The following is a 16517-nucleotide window of genomic DNA, read 5'->3' as shown; positions in this document are numbered from 1 at the left end:
AACAATTACTTTTCTCTTGGAAAATAACTAAAACTCCGCTATGTAATATTTGTGATGTCATCGAAGATTAAAGCACTACTTTTTAACATGCAAATTTCTGAAATCATTTTGGAATCAAATAAAACTTTTACTTGATAAACTTAAAATAGGACATCACATCATATCAATTAAATCACTTTTGTACGGATACAAAATAAACGATACAAGTTACTACAGTATTAATGACTTAATTACAATTATTCTTTTTACTGTATACAAAGGATACTATATATCCGAACAAAAAACAAAACAAATTAATATGTTTGAAATTTTCAAAAAAGAATTTCTTCAATATCATGAAATATTGATAAATAAAGAAGGCAAATACGAAAAATTCCATAATCTGGTTGCAGCAAAAATTAAATTAATTTCATAAATTAGAATTTATTATACATCATGTTATCATATTTCTATTCAGTTACATACATGTCATTATTACTATATATACATATTGTGCACTAACAAGTACTAACTTATCAATAAAATGCTATATACTAATGTAAACGAGGCCGGGATAAGGTACGGTACTTCTTGTATCTCTAACAAATGTAAAATTCAAATAAAATATTATAACATTTAAAAAAAAAAAAAAAAAAAAAAAATGATGCTATAGAGGTATTAACCCTCATTCTACATTTTTCCATGGCATTAATATTGTCAGAGTAACGCCAACTTGATCTCGGAATAATTTGAGACCAGACAAAAACTGTGTCCAACATCAGTTGACGCATCCAACTGAACTGTTTCCTTATTAGTTCACAAAGAGTTTTTGCACTTTTTCCCCCTATATCATTGCCTCCAATATGTAAAACTAATATAGTTGGCGGATCTTCATATTTTAACATGGTTCTTATTTGTTGTTTCATGTCCAGCACTTTACCTCCACATTTTCCCTGCCACCAAATATTTACTCCCATCCTCTGCAGCCCCAAGTTTACCCCTCCCGGTCTTCCTCTGGCTTCCCCAAAAGGCATGCTTAATAATCGAGGATCCAACGATCCAAACTGTAGCATGTCCTGCAATTCTTAGAAAGCAATTATTACTTGCTTATATTGATGCAGGACATACCATTTATTTACATAATACAATATTATTTAAATGCCAGCTCAAGACTGCATTACAAAATAAGCAAATATAGAAACATATTTACACAAATAAATGTACATATATGATGTTCAGGCATTTAAATCCTAATGTAACGCAAAAAGGCCTGTGACTTCCAACGTCCCATTTCTTTAATTTGTTCATCAGAAATACCTTCTAATGCGCATGTAGTTGCCATGCCAATTCTAAAGGAATGGGACTTAAATCCATTGTTTTCTATACCAATTACTGACAGAGACCTTTTTAATAATGCTGAAAACTGGTATCTTGTAAGGGGGGGGTCCATCAAAATGACAAAATAAAGGTCCCAGATAAGGTGGGCGAACTTTAATAAAATTAGCCATTATTTGTACTGGACATACATTTTTGTTTTTCTGCTTAGAAATAACGATTGTTGTTCCAGAACCAAACTGATCAGTTTTAGATGACGTCAATAAAACCTCTAATCTTGCATCACAAAGCTTTATATTTTCAAATTTTACAGTATGCATCTGCTTATTTTTACAATCAACTGTTATTTCACCTACTCTCATAAAACCATGAAAGGCTAGCGAAAATGAAGCCATAAACAGTTTTGTCTCATACCCGTTTTTGCAAATCACCGCCAGTGACCTCAATAATTTTTCCAATATATCTCTCGTTATGGGTAATCTAGTGTCCTTTTGATTTGGGCCCCCCCAACCTTTTTATTCCTTCAATCAATTTTCTGACAACAAATTTCTGTGTATTGTCTTCTAAATTGTTGATTTTATTAAAGTAACTTAAGCCTGAAATATAGCCAGATACTGTTGAGTGGGACAATTTCTTTCTAAACATATAAACAATGAATGATGTCAAGTCATCAAGCGGAATAGGCCAGACATCAGAAAAACCATGATTTTCTCTGAATTTAACAAATATGTCCATGCTATGCAAATATGCTTTCTGTGTACTGGGTGCTAATGAATTTATAAGTAAATGATTCATTTCAGTTCTGAAATCATCGACAGGAATTCTTGTGGGATTGCTGCTGGAGAACCGTCTGCATTCGGGACCAAGTCCATAAAACGTTGTTCCTGAAATCGAGAAAGAGCATCTGCGATTGCATTATGCTCACCCTCAATATGTTGTGCCCTAAATTGTATGTTATTGTTCATAGTGAGAAAAACTAGTTGTCTTATCAATATCATAACTCTCTTTGATTTTGATGTTCTTTTGTTCACAATGCTTACTAATGCCTGATTATCTATTCTCAACAGAATCTTTTTATTTCTAAATGAACGACCCCATATCATGAACGACAGCATGATGGGAATAAGCTCCAAACATGTTATATCCAATAAAATGCTAGTATCAGCCCAACTACTTGGCCACTGGTATTGTACCCAGTGACCTTGAAAATAAGCTCCACAACCTAATAAAACATTACCTGCACTATCAGTGAATAATTCCAGACTTTCATTAGTCGACCAAAATCTATCAGGAAAATAACACTGACCATTGAATTGATCTAGAAAATTTAGCCAAACTCTAGCATCTGCTTTGACCTCTGAATTCAATCTGACAGTATAATAAGGCTTTCCATTCTTAACTGAAGCTATCAAATCGTAAAAACGACGAATAAAAGCACGGGCTGATATAATAGCCCTTGAACAAAATGCCATTAAACCAGTAATTGATTCAAGTTCCTTCAGTGCCATTTTCTTTTTCGACAAGACCTGATCAAGCATAAATTTAAGTTTATCCAGTTTTTCAGGGGGGATTCTAACCAACATAAGTACTGTGTCAATTTCAAGGCCTAAAAATGTGATACATGTGGTAGGACCTACTGTTTTATTCTCTGCTAGTGGAACACCTAGCTGCCTACATACTTCATTAAAAGTGTCCATCAAAATGGTACAATTATCCGTTGAACTTTCACCAGCAAAGAAAAAGTCATCCAAATAGTGGTCTAAAGTCTCAATGCCAGCTTTCAATGCAACTGTTTTATGCAAAAAAGTGGCAAATTTTTCAAAGAGGGCACATGATATAGAACAGCCTTCAGGCAGACATTTATTAATATAATATTTCCCATCAAAGAAAATTCCCAGAAGGTCAAAATCAGCTGGGTGAACCAATAAAATTCTAAAGGCCTGACTAATGTCCATTTTTGCGCAAAGCACGTTATTTCTTAATTCAGAGATCATCCCAACCACTTTATCAAAAGAAGAATACTTTACTTTACAAATTTCTGGATCAATGAAATCATTCACACTCCAGTTTAGAGGATATGACAAGTGAGTTATAAGACGCCATCCACCGTCATTTTTTGAAACTACCCCAATAGGAGATATTCTTAAAGTTGAAATTGGTATTTTTGAAAAGGGGCCCAACATTCTACCAAGATGCACTTCTTTTTGTAATTTTAAATTCGTTTCAGTTTTGTGAACTTCTGCCGAAATGAGATTGCTTGCAAAACTCGAGATCCTTGGACCAGTATAGTTTAATCTAAACCCCTCTATAAATCCCAATAATAACATTGCTGCATCAGTTTTGTTTTCATAATTTGACAGTAATTCTCTTAAAGATTTAATTTTGACTGGGGTTTTGCCTTTGTCCCATAAATGCTCCAGGAGAACGGAATCTTGTGTTATTTTGCATTTGCCTAGGTGCAAAGGGTTGAAAATTAGATGCTGTTTTTTTGTGGTGCTTGAGGCCGGGCTGCTCTGAATCTCTGAACAATCCCAGGTGACTGAGGATTATTAGAGTTAGTCACTTTGCTATTAGTGCAATATATAACCGGATGTACCCCACTGCATTTTAAACAAGCATGTTTGTATGTGCAATATTGTTGGGTGCACGTCCCATTATAATTATATGCATAGCATTTAAGAAAATTGTTTGTTGGTTTTTGTGCAATATTGAACTCTGGCCCATTAATTGGACCTGCTGGTTGCATATACAATAACCATAGCTCAGTGTCTATGACAGACCAGGATCCAGCAGGCTCCTGTGATCTACGTAGTCTAAACTGTTCATCATACAATTTCCATCCCAAACCTGCATAGCGTTTAGCCCCTAACCTGACAGTTTGCATATACTTCAACAGTTCTTGGAACTGAGATGTATGTATAGTACAATAAATACTGATATATATTAAAAAGGCATCCGTCCGTATACCTATTGTGTTAATTCTTGTATCCTGTTGCTTAGGTTGTAATATAATCTGTCCCTGATTAAATGTAAGTGTTTGATTCACTCCTGTTATGTTTTGTGAATTATTTAACAAACTGCCCATATCTACATATTCCCCATTTATTACTTTTTGTTTGACATTTTGCGATACGTTTCGCGCTATGTCATCTGACGCCTTAACCGTTTCAATGGGTAAGGCATAACCTGTGTTAATTAGGGGTTGGTGTAATGTTGTATTACCTGGAGCAGGGTAAATTGTTTCTGCTGGCAGTGTTGCTGGGATCATTATTGGACTGTTTGGTAGTACATTAGTTGTCACTGTGTTTGAGCCGAGCTGTACAGGTGGTGTTCCACTTGTTCTAGGTAAATTCCTAGGTAATCTATCTGCAATATTAGCAGTCGCCTCTTCCTGTTGCTGTTTCGACTTCTTTGCAGCAGCCGCTGCGCCTCCATTATTTGCCCTGCTTGTCGGCACCCTTTTTCTGCCGGACCTCCTATACATGATCTGAAACTTAAAGTGTATGTGTTATCTTCATTCAAATAAATACATGTGCTTTACCTTATATATATATATAAAATATTAAAAGTGAATATCCAAAAACATACGTATTTCACAAATCTCTCTCCGATTATATGCCTATAGTTTGCTCTTTCGTGTTATTCTCAGGATATATAACTAAGAATCAATTACTACTTACTAAAATGATTGTTTTGCCATTTGTGCAAATCCGAAACATACGAGTTTATCAAAGCCGGTTCCGGTTTTTATGCCCACCGTTTACCGGAAGTTTGTCATTACAAGTCAATAAATAGAGTCGAAACACTGAACTTTTTGCTCATTTTTGTCCTGTATTTAGATGAACTAAGTTATCGATTTCATCAATTTATATGCTGACAATAAACTATTTCAAAATTTCATTGTGAAAATAATTGGTTGATTTGAAAACCCTTTATATCACTAAAGTACGGCAATAACAGTTATAAATTCCTTCACATTTTCAAATTGCATAAAAATATAATGTCTAACACAATCTTGGTTTGATTTATTTTTGGCTGTGACCGTTTACTTAAATTCGACATTCATTTGCACATTAAATTTTTGTATGTTTTTAAATGTCGTTTTTAACTAAAATTTCAAGACATCGGGATTAAATCGATATCAATCCGTCTTTATCGTATATCAAAATAAACTTATAGCCCTTTATCAAACCTATTTCAGGTGTTATTTCAACTTTTTTAAGAAGATTATTTTCTCGTCCAATTTTCGTCTGCTGCAATCTTGCCGACGTATTTCGAAAAGACCAAAGCGAGGTTGCGATCAAACTAATCAACACAAATGTTAAATACCCAACAGTGAACCACCACCTGCCCAAATTAAAATCTTCGAGTTTGTACCCAATGGATAACGGGCTTTAAAATTGTAGATTTTAAATCCTTTTGGCAATCATACCATATCTCCTTATTTTTATATATGTTAGACTCAGATCGGCGTCCGGTCTCTAATCGACGTCCGTTCCTCAAATCGACGTCCAAATCTGACGTAACATTCTCAAATCAATGTCCATTATGTTTACCCTCTAATCGACGTCCAGTGTGAGTGACGGTATGGATGATTGAAACAACATCTGAACGTACGGTAAATTCCTGGTAAACATGCGTTTACATGCGTTGCAATTTTGCCTGTGATATAGTAGGCTTTTAACGCCTTATCCTAAAATTCTCTCCGAGCGAAGGAAAAAAATCCAGATGCACTTAAAGTTATTCCTTAATATTTACAATGTTGAGCACAATCAATAAGTCTGTTATTAAAATAAAAATCATGTTTGATATGTCTGCCTGTCTTGTTAAGTGCAAGCACCTTGGTTTTAATGGGATTCATTTTCAAACACCGATCTTAATCCATCAAGTTTATTTTGAAGTCCTTTTGCTGAAGTTGAAAAAATGGCAATATCATCAGCATATATATATAGTAAAGAATAAACTGGTCGTGAATAAACAACAGCCTGATCAGGGGAACTTTTAATACAATCAGGAAGTTCATTCAGTATACAAATTTTAAACAAATTTGGAGTCAAATTGTCTCCTTGTTTTACTGCAACTTTAGTTCTAAAAAGATCTCTTACCATACTCTTTAACTATATTCAATAGCTTAAGTTTTATCCCTGGGAGAATGACAGTATCAAAAGCCTTTTGAAAATCAACAAAGCAGGCAAACACTCTACCTTCTTTTGTATTACAATACTTATTAATAATAGTTTTTAGAATGAACATGTGGTCAGGTGGTCGTGTTTTTTTTTGGTAAACCTAATTTGGCTATCACCAATTCTATGATATTTATCCAAGAATTTACAAAGATGTGTATCTTATTAAAAAAACTTCCCCAATGAATCAGTAATTGTAATTCCTCGATGGTTATTAAGATCGGATGCATCATTCCCTTTGTGAATTTGGAATAAAAAAACCTGTGGTCCAGGGTTCATGGTATTTTCCATAAGAAACACAAAGATGTATAACGGATAGCATGGTACCAATAGGCGTATTCAGAAGTTAACTTTCTAAAACCACGGGTAATAATTATACCTGAACTTCGAAATTGCACCTTATAATCAGCTTGACTATATACCAAATGACAATACGACTTCTCAAAATCCAGACTAAGAATAAGATGTACATGTATGTTCTTTAATTCGATTACGGACCTGTGAATTCGCGGATATGGTCTTGTCTCGATAACGACCCCCATACCATTATTTTGATCCCTTACTTATGCTATCTCGACTTAAAGTATCAATTTTAAATTGTCGATTTTTCTTTTGAATTCCACCTAGTAAGTACATACTAGTTTTTAAAAAAGTTTATCTTTTCAATACATGCAAAATATAAAGAAAACAAATCAGGATACTGTTATTTCATGTGATGTCAAATTTGTTAAAAGCGCCTTTTCTTAATTCGTAACTAAGAATGATCATAACCAGAGCTGTGTTTTAAAATGAATTCTCCACTTTTGAGAAATTTATATTGTTATTAAACTTTACCGCTTATAATTAGTTGCCTCTTGGTCGATTTTATACATTATATTTTTAAAAAGTAACAGTGACTGGTCATTTCATTTTGTATCGGTTTTTTTTTATTCATTCCAAATTTCTTTCCTTTCGCACTTTACAGGTATCCCTCTCTTCAACCCTTTTAGTTTTTATCATTTAGTGAAATCAACTTCACAAATATATCATATAATATATTCATATAACAAAAGACACATTTAAAACTCTTGACTTGTCTTATTCGGTCCTATTTAATAAAGAGTAACGACCATCACAAGTTTAAGTTACGACCATCCTGAACATTTTTGTTTTTTTAGTTACGACCATCGTGCTCGAATTATTGAATGATCATTTTACGAAAATTGGAATGTTTTTATGTATCAAATTTTGTTTCAATATCAACGCACTGACGATTAGTATGTATGAGACAAGCGGTTTGACTGAAACATTTTTTTTTACTGCACGAAAATCGGAAAAAAAAATTTATTACTAGAGTTGTCTCCCATCTTCGGATGGTCGTAACTTTAAGTTACGACCATCCGCTTACCACCAGTGATTGTGGACTGATTTGATCGATAGCATTGGTCATTGTGGACTGATTTGATCGATAGCATTGGTCATTGTGGACTGATTTGATCGATAGCATTGGTCATTGTGGACTGATTTGATCGATAGCATTGGTCATTGTGGACTGATTTGATCGATATCATTGGTCATTGTGGACTGATTTGATCGATAGCATTGGTCATTGTGGACTGATTGGATCGATAGCATTGGTCATTGTGGACTGATTGGATCGATAGCGTTGGTCATTGTGGACTGATTGGATCGATAGCATTGGTCATTGTGGACTGATTGGATCGATAGCATCGGTCATTGTGGACTGATTTGATCGATAGCGTTGGTCATTGTGGACTGATTTGATCGAAAGCATTGGTCATTGTGGACTGATTTGATCGATAGCATTGGTCATTGTGGACTGATTTGATCGATAGCGTTGGTCATTGTGGACTGATTTGATCGATAGCGTTGTAGTTTAGAAAGCTTTAATAATAGAACGAACGGATATTCTATCTATAGATAAATATGTTCTATACCAAAAAAGGAAAGGAGCAGTTTTAAACATTTGTCAAAATACAAAAAATATCAGAAAAGAACTTTATTTTAACGTTTGAACCGAACATCTTAGATAGGTATCCCAAAGCTCAGGTATATATAAATGGATTTTCAGTAGAAAGAAGCACAGACGTCTATACAACTTACATAACGCTTGCTTTCAAGTTTATCTCTTGTAAAAGTAAGGAGTAAATTTAAAGGAAACAAAAATAAAAACCTGAGAAAATCGTATGATGTTAAAAAGAAGCAAAACCATATGCGTCTACCGTTTAATTATCTCATGCTATGCATGCATTACCCTCCGACGTGAAACAACATTATGTCAAAGATATTAAAACATCAAATGTATGCAGTGTTGATTACAGTAATTCTTCATCACAACCCTGTAGGGTCAGTTAGTTTTATAGTCAGTAACTTTCTTGTTTAATATAAAAAAAAAGAAGATGTAATATAACTGCCAATGAGTCAACTCTCCACAAGAAACCATAATGACACAGACATTAACAACTATAGGTCACCGTACGGCCGTCAACAATGAGCAAAGTACATACCGCATAGTCAGCAATAAAATCCTCGAAATGACAATGTAAAACAATTCAAACGATAAAACTAACGGCCTTATTTATGTACAAAAAATGTAAGTCTCTTTTGTAGAAATATCTATGGTATCACTGTTGGAACAAAACAACAACCAACGTGGCTCCTAACCACCATCATTAACCTTACTGAAAGAAAATTAAAATAGATGATATTACCTTAGCCGTATTAGGCACAACTTTTTTGGAATTTTGAGTCCTCAATGCTCTTCAACTTTACACTTGTTTGGCTTTTTAACTATTTTCATCTCAGCGTCACTGATGAGTCTTATGAAGAAGAAACGCACGTCTGAAGTATCAAATTATAAGCTTTGTACCTTTGATAACTATGTACTCCAACACATGAAAACGTTCAAAATTTCAAGGATAAGCTTTCTTCAATACTTGCTATTATGACGAAGAGGAAAGAGAAACTTTGTGACCATGAAAATAGGAATTAACACTACACAACCTGTAAGCACAAATTACCGTATATTCATGCAAAGACACAATGCATTTCTCATACTTACACTATCAATAGTAAATATTGAATATATGGCAAGTTTACACCAATGCCACACAACTGTTCTTTCTTATAGGTTACACAACCAATGGTCGAATGCTTGTCTTCAGTAAACAACAAATCCTCACAATTTCGCTAGCTGCAGTAGACATTATCTATTGTAAAGGTCGTTCCATGTATGTCCAATACTATTTTACCAGGCGTTCACATTCATGATATTGTTGCATGTTGATGTCCTTTATTTTTCTTAGAAAAGGTTTATAAAGTGTTTAAACATTTGAATCATAGAAAGCCTTAGCCGTATCAGGCATATCTCATAGAAAATGTTGGCTAGGCAAACCCCTCGCGTATATGGCAATGTTAGAATACCGCTTAAATGACAACATTACGTGACAGGAAAACAGTAAAAATAAACGAAAGAACACTCAGAAGATAAAATTGAATAAATAAATAATATAAAAGTACATTACAACATGTAAACAACAAAATAACAACGGATACCTTCGATTAGTTTACAATAGTTATCAAAAGTACCAGGATTATAATTTTATACGCCAGACAACAGTATTCCAGTACACCAAAATAGAATTATGAACTAAATAATAAGACTGAAACTTTACAATTTATGGGATCTTGAGTCCATAAAATCAAAAAAGACGCAAGAAAACAAACTGACATACCTACGTTGTTTTATATTTCTAATATTTCCAAAATTGAATAAATCTTTGATTATAGATATTCTTAGTTATGGAATAATTCCTCAGTTAGACACACGAACATCATATTACTCATGTATATATTATAGGATTGACATTGAAGCTTCATCTCCAGATGAAGTTAGTTTTTCAAATACTGGTCAACTAATTCGTGATGACGAATAATCGTATTGGTTTGCCTTTCTCTTCAGTTTAAAATCATTTTGAATAGTTATAAGGTGCAAAACAATATTTATATTTACTACATAGTCGACATTGTTTATACAATAAATTGAATATATCTTCCAATAACAGGATAATAAAGGCTCGTAAAAATTATATACATTAAAATGTAAATAACTAACCAATACTTCTGAAATAATATTTTTAATCGTTGACGATAAATTCGGGGAGACAACTACGTTCTAATCTAAATTGGATTTCATAGTCAAAATTATAGTGTAAAAATGAGATTATGATTGATATTGTTGTAACATAATTTTTACCATTTAACTGAGGTAAATCTAGGCAAAAAACATTAAAACAATACTGCGTTCAATTTAGCAGTGCATGGTAAGCCTGTATGACTGACAGTAATTGAATATTATACTAATATGTATTTGATATATACGTACAGGAAAACGTAAAATTAAAAAAATACCGAACTCTCAGTGATATATTGCATGAAAACAAGTATACCACTGTTCAAAAGTCATTAATCGATTGAGAGAAAATGAATTCGGGATACAGACTTTCATTCATTTATTAATTAAATTTAGTTAACACTTGTTCCATAGTATGATTTCTGTTCTAAATGTTCTTCACATAATTTGCAACATACTTATATGAAAAAAAAACACATTCAAAACTTTCTATCTTTTGATATACCTTGTATACAAATCTGGGGTGATCAGATTTTTTTTATTCCAATTTGCTTTTAGAAGACGGAGCTCGACAAATCTGTAAAATTTTGTAAACAATCATATGCAAAATAATGTTCATGCATATCAAAGACAGCAACTACAAAATATTGTATATAAACATTTAGTTCAAAATAATATCAAAGGTACTGAAAAGGTTTTATGATTTCAGTCACCAATGTATTAAATTGCAAATGTATGAATTATTCGAAATAATAAGGATTTTCTTATCCATGGCATAGATTACCTTAGCCGTATTTGGTACATCGTTTGGCAATTATGGGTCCTCAATGATCTTCAACTTGGTAAGTGTATTAGCTTTCTAAAAAGTAAAATCACAAAAATACTGAACACAGAGGAAAATCTAATTGGAAAGTCCATAATCACATGTCAAAATCAAATGACAAAACACATAAAAAACGATTGGAAAAGAACTGTCATATTCCTGACTTGGTACAGGCATTTTCAAAAGTAGAAAATGGTGGATTAAACCTGGTTTTATAACGCTAAACCTATCACTGTGATGACAGTCTCATCAAATTCCGTTAAATTTATAATTTAACTTATTCGATCTGAGCGTCACTGATGAGTCTTATGAAGACGGAACACGCGTCTAGCGTATCAAATTATAAGCCTGGTACCTTTGACAACTATTTACACCACTAGGTCGATGCCACTGCTAATGGACGTTTCGTCCCTTAGTGATCACCAACCCAGTTGTCAGCACTTCGGTGATTTTCTTATCGCAGACATACATTACCATAATCGTATTTGGCACAACGTTTTAGAATTTTGGGTCCTCAATGCTCTTCAACTTTGTACGTGTTTTAGCTTTCTAACTATTTCGATCTGAACGTCGCTGATGATGAGTCTTACGTAAATAAAACGTGCGTCTGGCGTATCAAATTATGAGCATTGTACCTTTGATAACTATTTACACCATTGGGTCGATACCCTGCTGGTGCACGTTTCGTCCCCAATGATATCAACAGCCAAGTAGTCCGCACTTCGGTGTTGACATGAATATCAATTATATGGTCATATATGGTTTTTTTTAAATTTATAGTTTGGAAATGTATGAATTATTCGAAATGATAACGATTTTCTTATCCAAGGCATAGATTACTTTAGCCGTATATGGCACATCTTTTTGCAATTTTGGGTCTTCAATGCTCTTCAACTTTAATTTGTAAGAGTTTTGGCTTTCTAACTATTTCGATCTGATCGTCTCATATTCCTCTTTCCTGCAGCATTCTCCAGAATAATCTATAAGTTTTCTTTTACCACTATTCCTTGTATGTGGTCTTAGTCCAACCAATAACCAATGTCTATTTTGCTTAACACATGGACAACAAAAACATTCCTGCATCGTTGAGAGAATCAGAATGTGTATTTATTGTGTTTTCAATTATAAGAGCATTTTGAGAATTTAAGTAGAAAAGAATAAGCACCTAAGTTACAAGGATAACAGAAGATTCACAACCATTCGTCCAACGAAACTGGAACAATCCTTCATCATTTTAACTATTTGCTGTTTCCTTTGACACCAGTTTAGGTCCTGGCCCACCACCTGTTTGCTTTGAATATGTTTTCTTCATCACCATAATGCTTTTTGGCCTGTGTTTGTAAATTCTGCCATTAGTTTTAACCTTTTTGTCTGTTCGACAGTGTAAACTTAGAGCATTGGTTTGACATGGTATGCTCTTCCAGACCCCGTTCGTCTTTGAATTTGTCACAGAATTTGTAAACTTGTTTCTTAAGATGGATAGGTTTTCTTGAACAAGTTGCTGCAGTAAAGAAAATTCTGATGAATTCCAGTTTAATGATATTTTTTTCTTCCGGCATCTACTTGGTTCTCCATTTTGAATCTGTACAAAATTCGCCAAAATGCACGTGAATGAGAGAACGGTATAAGAACAAGTTGATTCTGGATTCAATAATACTTAAAATTGTTAAATGACACTTAATCAAAAGTGGGCGTAATCAAGCTTTGAGCAACGGATTTTAAACTTTTGTTTAACTAATTAATATTTAAGAAGTTAAGTATCATTTATCTTTTAAATAACGTTTAACTTTAATGGCGTGTGTGCAACCCAGTCTTGGTGCATATCTTTATCATTGAATTAATTTCCAATACTGTGTTGGTCTGTCCCGATTTGACCATGGAGCTCAATTTTGTCGGTTGGGTTTAGGTTGGTTTCTGCATTATCATCTAAATAAAGTTTACAATAAGTATAGCAGGTACTTGGTGACGATATTTCATTAAATTCCAGATCAAAGTATATGAATATTGTATTTATTCATTAAATAATATATAAAATACTGTTTTATGCTTTAATGACCTAGTTGACTGGATTGGCGAAAGTTCTACATTCTGTAATCTTTTTTAACATTGTTGCAACTCTTTGGCCAACATTACCACCAGTTGTATATCATGTATTGAAGAATGTATAGAGTTAATGCATCACAAACGCTTTTGTAAATTGATAAAAAGAAATGTTTAAAACAGGCTTATAATTTTGTGCGCTTATTGAGGATCAAAAATTCAAAAGGGGTTTTAAAAACAAAATTTCCTGCTATTTTTGTGTACTTGCCTTAATTAGTTTAGGTATTCGTTCTTATTATCATTTATGTGATTATCATGTCGGAATGTACTACTATATTATTTATTTATTATCAATTCAAATTTAATTTATTGATATTGATTTCCATATAAATGATTAGACTCGTCAATACATAAGTGATGTCTGCTAAATAAAGGCAACAGTAGTATACCGCTGTTCGAATGTCATAAATCGATTGAGGGAAAACAAAATAGGGTTACAAACTAAAATCGAAGGAAACACATCAACTATAAGAGGAAAACAACGAAACAACAGAAACATTGAAGTGTAACAAAAAACGACAATGTAACATACACAAAAACGAATTGTAAGATAACACCTGCCATTTTCCTGACTTGGTACAGGACATTTTAAGAAAAAATGATGGGTTGAACTTGGTTGTGATACCCTTGGGTAGAACCTCGACAAGCAGTGGAAAAGACCAGTGTGTATCAACAAATTAAAAGAAAATTGTAATGTTCTTTAATCAAATACGTGTGTAAATACCAACTGCGAAATCAAAAATTCAAAAACTGATGGTTCTCAAATGTTCTGACACGTCATTATATAACAAAAGTATGCTTTATGCATGATAACTTTTACCAATACCATTACCATACGGAATTGTGTTAATGTATGTATACAAATATTGTTTAATATAGTGTATGGGATTGGTAATGTTTAAATGTACTTGTTTGTAATGTATGAAGAAAGCCATCAGAGGGAGACTGTCTGAAAATGTTTGTAATGGAAATAAACTCATCATAGATACCATTCAGGATTGGAATTTTGCATTTGCGCCAGGCGCGCGCTTCGTCTACAAAAGACTCATTATTGACGCTCGAAATGTGTTCTCTCAAAAGATATTATTATCAGTACACAGGGAACTCGAGACATCACTTTTCTCAGAAGTTAAAACAAATGACAAAATTTTCTTATTATTCATTTTCATTTTGGTTGCTATCACTTGTAATCAATGTAGGATGGTTAAATATTTAATATTTAATCTTCAAAGTATGTAAATATGAACTCAAATTTGTTCTATTTGATGAAGGGATTGTTTTTCAATTGTCCACATGAATTCTCTACGAGGAAAAAGTAAACATGGTATGAATTTATTCATCTATCACTGTTCCTTTTTTCAAATCCATAAATTCACATACATCGTACTACTATTTTTTCTTAACTTCCAAAAACCTCCGCTCAATTTGTCTGTAAATCATATTGAGTTATTGTTATTATTTATTAAACAGATTTCTCTATTTTAAATGAAATAGGCACGTTTAAAGCCATTACAATTGTTCACAATCGATGTTACCATGGACAAACAATATATCTGGAAACTAAATTAACTTTTTTATATGATATTGCAATACAATTTTGTTGAACAAATATTTCAATTGTTCATTTCAATGGATTTTTCGCCGTTTTTAATTAATTGATGTTTTATTCTTTATATAAAACCCTTTCCCTTTGTTATACCTTTTCAACATCAGCGTTTGTTTCATAAAATTTGACCCAACCATTGTTTTATTGATGTTTTGTTCTAATTTCAAATACATTTTAGATCGTTGTTGTGGTTAATTAATTCATTGTGATATAATTTGATTTTCATCAGGAACTATAACCAATGATCAGACCAATAGACTTTAATAAACTTCCTCGTATACTTTCATTTGGATGATGAGGTAGTATGTATGTTACTTGTATTCCCTGTTTTAAGAATCTTCTTAAGGAAACGAAAGTTTTGTAAACAGTTAATTTATAAATATGACCATATCAGTGATAATAGTTATCAAAGGTACCAGGATTATAATTTAATACGCCAGACGCGCGTTTCGTCTACATAAGACTCATCAGTGCACTCAGAGCAAAATAGTTATAAATCCAAACAAGTACAAAGTTGAAGACCATTGAGGACCCAAAATTCCAAAAAGTTGTGCCAAATACGGCTAAGGTAATCTATTCCTCGGATAAGAAAATCCTTAGTTTTTCGAAAAATTCAAAGTTTTGTAACAGAAAATTAATTAATGAAAATGACCATAGGTATACCAGGCTTATAATTTGATAGTTCTACAAATAATATGTATGCGTTTTTACGATGTATAAAATTTATTTTAACCAACATCTTTAAAGATTGATTTTGCTATTGGCTGTTTTTCATGTTTTCAAATCATATGAAAAATATATGTTAAACATATGAAAAACATATGTTAAACGTATGAAAATATATGTTGCAATTTTTCCTTTTGGGTTCACTTTGGGTCTTCTTTAGAATTCAGTTATCGTCGCCACCATGTGTTGTTATACTGGTAACATTCCTCTGTTATTTATCTATGAGCTGAAACATAGAGATCATATTTGGGAACTAGTACGTTAACAAAACAAAATATCTATGACTATTATATATATATATATCTCCCCAAAAGAGACGTGGCTTGTGAAACAGCTGTAACAAAGTGTAACCTTACAAAGTCCAAATCCTGAACTTCAAAAGCAGTATCAGGATACAAATAAACCAATAGAACGAACATTTCACTGGCTCTTTCTTGCTAAATAATTGCCTTTATTTATAAACCAAGAATGAAAACATAAACATCTTAAACAGCTACAATAGTATCAGAATTCAATAATTGTCAACAACCGGTAAATAATGGATGCAACAACAACTACTCATCTGTGTACTAAATAAAATGTATGCCATCAACTAGGAGACAATCAATCACATTACCAACGACATCAAATGTG

General features: G+C 32.9%; 1 long non-coding RNA gene across 1 annotated transcript; it reads right to left on the bottom strand.

The window, feature by feature from the left end:
- Positions 1–3490: 3490 nt before the first annotated feature.
- LOC143071272 (uncharacterized) lies at positions 3491–5729 on the bottom strand. Its single transcript, XR_012976847.1, has 2 exons — positions 5507–5729; positions 3491–4807 (listed from the first exon to the last, which is right to left on the bottom strand). It is a non-coding gene; the product is annotated as an uncharacterized LOC143071272 (long non-coding RNA).
- Positions 5730–16517: the final 10788 nt, after the last annotated feature.

This window comes from Mytilus galloprovincialis, chromosome 4 (assembly GCF_965363235.1).
Source record: "Mytilus galloprovincialis chromosome 4, xbMytGall1.hap1.1, whole genome shotgun sequence".
Taxonomy (NCBI): Eukaryota; Metazoa; Mollusca; class Bivalvia; order Mytilida; family Mytilidae; genus Mytilus; species Mytilus galloprovincialis.
Note: the sequence above shows the minus strand (reverse complement) of the source record. Positions and strands in the feature narration are given on the sequence as shown.